We start from the raw sequence: 6,586 nt of genomic DNA, 5'->3' as shown, positions 1-6,586 counted from the left end.
GATGGGCTATACTTATCTTTGGCCTCTTACCAGAAGCTCATTAAAATGATTATAAAGCATTTTTTAAGTAAGAAGACGTGAAGCAAACAGAAAAAGATGGCAGCTGAGATAGGATACTTTATCAGAGATCTTCCTGACCCTCCATAAGATAGTAACCCAAATTCCCATCCCCTAGCTTGATTACACCGTTCACTTCTTCTCTTTATGGTACTTATATCATAAATAATCCTAGGAGGTAGTGAGGGGATCAGTAAATACAGCAATGAGGAATCTCTAGCCAGGTCACCCTTAGAAGTGCAGGCAAGGGTGGATGTCTCAGCAGGGAAGCATGACTCTAGCATAGAACCAAGGAAAACTTGTCTTTAGGAGCAATTGCACATGGCAGGGCTGGCTTTATTAAGACTAAAACTCAGCTGCAGGGAAACAAGGCAAATCCTGGTCAGGCTCAGAAAGAGGACCCAAGTACAGGGCCAGGTGGGAGCAGGTGTGCTGACGAGAGGTCCTGTCTTGGGGAAGAGTGGAAACCAGAGCCTCGGACAGAGGACCTCCAAAAGACATCAGATAGCCCCAATTTTAGAAGCACAGAGGTGAGACAGCTGGCTCCTCCCACTGCTAGAATACTGGGTGAGAAAAAAAGTTTAAGTGCTGAAAGAAATAAAAAAAGAATTGACAGGCTACTAAATAATGTTCCATGTGAAACTTCTCTCGTTTGTAAATAGACACTTACTTACTTACTTACTTACTTACTTACTTACTTATTTATTTATTTATTTATTTATTTATTTATTTATTTATTTTGAGAGAGACAGAGCACGAGCAGGGGAGGGGCAGAGGGAGAGAGAATCCCAAGCAGGATAGACATTGTTTTATAAAGCCCATTAGTATGTGTTTATTTTCAGCTGATCACACAATCATCCTGTGAAGGACTCAGGGCAGGTCTTTTGAACCAGTTTCATAAAAAATGAAAGGATGGAGGAGCCTGGGTGGCCCAGTCAAACGCCCACCTCTTGATTTTAGCTCAGGTCATAATGTCATGGTTTGTGACATCGATTCTCACATCAGGCTCTGCACTGACAGTGTGGAGTCTGCTTGGGATTTTCTTTCTCCCTCTCTCTCTGGCTCTCCCTCTGCTAGAGAGAGAGAGAGAGAGAGAGAGAGAGAGAGAGAGAGGGGGGGAGGGAGAGAACGTGCACACGCAGGTTCTCTCTCTCTCAAAATAAACTTTGAAAAAAAAAGGAAAAGGACTTGCTGAGGTCTGCACAACTGATAGGTAGTAAAATCAGGATTCATGCTTGGGCCTCCTAATTCTTAATCCAGTGTTCTTTTTTTTTTTTTTCTCAGTGTTCTCTCAATGCCCCACTTTTCTTGCCAACTCTGTTAGCCATTAGTAAAAAGAATAGTTATGGTGTGAAGGAGAAGATGAATAGAAAATGACTTTTTAGAAAGAGGATGGGACGGTCTAAGATTTTAGTCCTTGAGGCACAAAGTATATTGCTGTGCATTAGAGTCTGTCTAAAGACAGGCTAGTGAGTTTCTCATAAACTCACTGGACAGAATTGCCTTCCCATGCCAAGATTTTTCTAGATGTAGAGATGATGCCCAAATGAGATCTGAAAGTAAATTCAGAATCCACAAGCCTAGCAGGAAGTTTTAGGAGGCACCAGAAGGAGAGATGCTCATACAAGTGTTCCTTAGTAATAGCCAATGACTATTATGTACAGCAAGAAGTCACATGCTTGGGAGGGGAGGGGTAGGGAGGGAGCAGATTACTGGTATATTTTGTGTTACCAATCAATCAAGAAGCAGGATAAACATTGGTGGATTTTTTTCTAATTATCATAGCAGAAATTATTGTAGATAATATGATACACATTTTATGAAAATAGAGTTAAATATTGGCTGTTGAGGTCCCCCTTAGTTTTTCTTTACCAAACGGGGTACCCATCCCCCAGCTACTGGGAATGGTGGCTGCTAACAGTTCACAGCTGCACCACTGTGCTGAGAATTGTCCTCCTCAAAAGAAAGGCACATCCCCCAGAAATACCTAGAAGGTTACGCCTTCTCCCACAGGTGTCCCACACAGGGACGGACTGACATGGGGTACAAAAGTGCTGCCCCCTTGCCTCAATATAGAATAATTCTGTAGAGCCATTCACATTCCGTAGCCTTCTGGGATCAGAGATTGGGCTAAATCTAAACTCAACTGAACTACATCTTTCTTTGCTTAGCTACTTTCTCTGTCCTATCCTGCCTTCCTCACTCCCTTCCAGGTTTTACCTGAGAGAACTCCCTCACAATAAATTACTAATACAAGAATGCCCATGTTGGGCTCTGCGTCTAGGCAACAAGTCCCCAAACCAGGAGCAATGTGTTAATCCAGTGGGATCATATCCCGTCCCCCCAAATGCCAACCCAAATCTTCATTTATTATTTAGCAGGAAAATGAAATCTACAGATTTGTGTCTTATCCATACATATTTTTCTCTTTCTTAAAAAAGGGCATAATGCCCTATTTTATGCCGTGGGACACATCATGGCATATTAATGACGGCTAGTACATATGTGGATATGTATCAGGCGTAAATCTCTAGAACAATAGTTTTAGTATTATGGCATTTGACTCTCACAACAACTGAGGTAGGTTCTCTTATTATCCTCCCCATTTTATAGTCAAAAGAACTGTGACCTAAAGAGATTAACTACTCCGTCCCAAAGTAACATGACTCCAGGGCCCAAGCTCTTAACCACCATACTGTATTACTTCTCCACAGTAAGCCAGGTTTATATAAAATGATTGCTGAAATGCCCAAGTAATTTGAGAAAGTCCTTCACAAATTGTTCACTCTGTCTATTCACTTGCATAAATCGTGAAATTCTCCATCAATTTAGTTCACTGAAATGTCTGAAGCCCCTCTGGCCCGGAGCAACCTGGGTGAAGGTCATGTTTGCCTGGAACATTTCTCAGGAGGGCTATGGTAGCATTTAGGGGCTGGGATCTCTTACTGCAGAGCTCCAGAGGCAGACGCTGGTTCATGTGCTGGAGGAGGCTCATATCTAAAACTGGAGTATTGTACGTTGGACACTCTGAGAAGCAGACTCTGAGACCAAGAGGTAAGTAGAACTCGTTGATTTGGGAGGTGATTCCAGGAAGCACCAGTGGAGGAGAGCAAAATGGGTCCAGGAGAATCTCCAGGAGAGTATATAGAACATAGTTCAGAATTGGTCCATCCTAGGCACGAGGAAACTGAGCTATTTATGTACCAACTCCCAAGTGTCATTGGTGGTTGTCTGTTCCTAGGGGTGTTAACTCCCTGGGACTTCAGGCTACCTGAGCAGGAGGCTTGGCATTCTCCCGCAGCCTGAAAAAGCACTCAGAGAGTTGTGATGTTTACTGTAACAGGCCATTCACATGGAAGGGAATCTACAGGACATTCAGGATGTCAGGGAATTGGGAGAGGCACTGACTGCCTCTGTTCTAGCTAACAGGACTAAAACTGGCTCATGGATGCAAGAGTTACAGGGAGAACGAGAGCCATAGCACGTAGCCAATGTGGAACAAGCCGTAAACACAACAAAGAGCAGAGAGAGAAGTAGCCCAACAAGCCGAGCGGAGTGGCCTGAAGCAATTTTGAAGAAGACTCCTCGTGGCGGCTGCGACACAGCCACCTTGTACTTGTGTATCGGACCCATTTAATGGGGACAGACACGGCGGACTGTTAGGAAGCTGAGCGGTAACTCATGTTTACCGGTACGTGTGCCATCCCCAAGACCATGTCTGTAAGAGAGCGATAAAACCTACCTACCACCTTGGCGGTAAGATCAAGCTCTCTACTCCTTTGAGAAGATAACCATCTCATTCCGCACAAAGGCACCTCTAACCAGAAAAGCCCAAATCTCACACAGCGTGAGGTGCCTCAGACGTGCGCCCTGTGTGTGTGCCTATCAATTTCATTTTGGTTTCAAGTCTATGGAGAAGGTCCTGGACCCGAAGCCCACGAGGGAACACTTCCTGTGCTATGAGGGATCTCTCACCTAAGCTAGGGTAGGTGAAGTCCATTACTTAGAAGGATTCCCTGCTTTAAATGAGCTGCTCTTGTAAAACTATAAAACCAGTGTTTCACTGAACGTTCAGGTACATTTAGGTTTCAAATTTGGAGGCCCATGAGGCTTCCTGGGATTCACTAATATGAGAAGGAGTAATAGAAGTCAAGGAGGTGAGGGGCGCCTGGGCGGCTTAGTCAGTTAAGCGTCTCATTCTTGGTTTCGGCTCACATCATGATCTCATGGTTTCATGAGTTTGAGCCCCACATGGGGCTTTGGCTCACAGGGCGGAGCCTGCTTGGGATCTCTCTCCCTCTGTCTCTGCCCCTCCACCACTCATGCTGTCTCTCTCTCAAAAATAAATACGTACGCTTTAAAAAAAAAAAAAAAAAAGGCAAGGAGGTGACAACACACCCAGTGAAACACTGAAAGGTATTCAGGGCCCTCATTCAAGGATAAAAATGAGTGATAACACCACTGACAATCATGTGCTAGAGTATCAACCAGAAGGCTTTAATTAAGCCAGTGTGATCCTTCCGAACCTGTTGTGTAACAGCAAAACTCCTCTGGTCTCTTCTGGAGCAGGTTATTTCAGAACTACAGGATTACAAGACCTGAAAGTCAGCCTCTCAAGTGCATCTTCCTTCTGAAGATGAACCGCATCCAAAGGATCCGTCAGGTCTGCTGCCTGGCTCCGCTCCACTCACTCCCAGCTGCCCTGAGTTGTTACTCAAGTCCTGAGAATAAACAAGGTCCCTTGGCTAACTTTATTGATCACTAACACTGTAGTCCATATATCGGCTATAAGGGCAGGTGGTCTTCAATGCCATATGTTTGCCTTTGGAGGCCTGCACGCCCTGGAATGAAATAAAGGGTGTGTGAAAGGGGTAGGAAAAGTGCACGAGTTGAGCTGAGACTCAGAAAAAACCAAGATGGAGCCATGGGTCTCACACACCCTAGCCATGTGACTTAGGAAGGTCATTTCAGCTGGCCAACCCTAAATTTCTTCATTGATAGAGAAAAGAGTTAATAGAACTTATCTCATAGAACCTTATAAAGGGACATAATGGATCCTAAGTGCCTAACACAGTACCTGTCTACTTTGCAAGTACACAATAAACACACTGCTGCTGTAGATGGGGAGCCACGATCCATGTTCCCGTTGCTGTGTTAGATGCACAATATAAAATATTTTAAAGAAAAAAAAAACATCAAAGTCGCTGTGTAAGCAGGCATTATTATCCCCATTGTAAGGTTGAGGAAATGAAGGCTCAGAGGGTCTAAGTAAGTTGTCTCAGGTCCTGTGGCTGGCATGCAACGGAGCAGGAACTCAGTGTAGGCTTGACTAACTACAAAATCTATGTTCTTCGCCCCGCGAGATGCTTCTTCGTGTCTCCTGCAGAGGCGCTCACCCAAATGGCACTGAACTAGGTGTCGGCATTGCCAAAGGATGCTCTCTTTGGGGTTGCCCTGGGCAGGGCCTCCTGGTGTCCGTAAGTGGGTGGCTGTTCATGCTGCTACCCTCCTCCCACATTTCCCATGGTGTGAAAGGGGATTTTCACAGCATCAGAGGAAGAGCACGCTGCCCGAGGCCTGAATTCCTCAGAGTATCATCTGTGGTCTACGGTGCCGGTGCCTACGAGAGTTTTCTCAATGGTCAGAGAACAGATCCAAAACTGCAAGCCTTTTTTTTCTTTTTTCTCCAGTTCTCACTATTTTTATTTTTGTGTGTGATCACATAAGCCACTAAGGCCTTCAGTCTAAGGGTTACTGAGATTTGGTGTCCATAAACTGAGGCTCACACATTCCCAGAATTTGCTAACAAGTCTGACTTCAACGATTGGCAAAGCTGCCCGAGCCACACGCTTAGAGTAGCTGGTTAGAAAAGCCCCAGTTTCGAGCAAGCATGTGGTCTTAAGCCGGTCTTTTGAGTTGTCATTAAGCAATAGACAGTTCCTGTTCTGTCCCAGGCTCTTCTCACACACTTTAGAAATGTTAACCTGTTGTTAATCTTTACAGTATTCCTTTGGCATAAACACTCTTATTATTACCTTTTCTCAGGGGGAAAACCGAGGCAAGAACAAGTTGAGCAAGCCACCCAAAGTCACACAGCTGGAGCGTGTCAAGCCAAGACGTGAAGACAGGTGGTCTGGGCCAGCATCCACACTCTCGTTTTATCTGAAAGTTCCTGTCGGTTGTGCTTGTTGTGTATTGTTTGAATAATGTTGCATATCACCATACTGATGACCCCAAACTTTCTAATTATTAACCTTTAATGACAGCAACAAACAGCAACGCTATCTACGGGGAATTCACTTTGCGCTAGTCACCATTCTAAACACCTATTCATTCGTCTAATATATTAACTCATCCATCCTCCCTGCGACCGTTCCACACTTACATCCCTAGATCAGTTTGCAAATTACAGGAATGAGGAGGAGGCAGCTTAGTGACCTGAACGTCACCCACACACAGCTAGTAAGTCATGGGGCAGGGCTCAAACCCAGGAAGTTTGTCTCTCCAACGTATGCTCTCCACCACAGCC

The 6,586-nt window shown here is 44.8% G+C and overlaps 1 long non-coding RNA gene across 2 annotated transcripts; it reads left to right on the top strand.

The window, feature by feature from the left end:
* Window positions 1-1,185: 1,185 nt before the first annotated feature.
* On the top strand, window positions 1,186-6,341 carry LOC131486779 (uncharacterized). 2 transcript variants are annotated; one of them, XR_009249442.1, is made up of 3 exons: window positions 1,186-1,270; window positions 3,009-3,111; window positions 6,103-6,341. It is a non-coding gene; the product is annotated as an uncharacterized LOC131486779 (long non-coding RNA). The 2 variants fall into 2 exon arrangements; XR_009249441.1 differs by having other exon boundaries at window positions 1,193-1,270; window positions 2,890-3,111.
* The last annotated feature ends 245 nt before the right edge of the window (window positions 6,342-6,586 follow it).

This window comes from Neofelis nebulosa, chromosome 10 (genome assembly GCF_028018385.1).
Source record: "Neofelis nebulosa isolate mNeoNeb1 chromosome 10, mNeoNeb1.pri, whole genome shotgun sequence".
NCBI classification, from domain to species: Eukaryota; Metazoa; Chordata; class Mammalia; order Carnivora; family Felidae; genus Neofelis; species Neofelis nebulosa.
The sequence above is the reverse complement of the archived record's forward strand: the minus strand, read 5'-3'. Positions and strand labels throughout refer to the sequence as shown.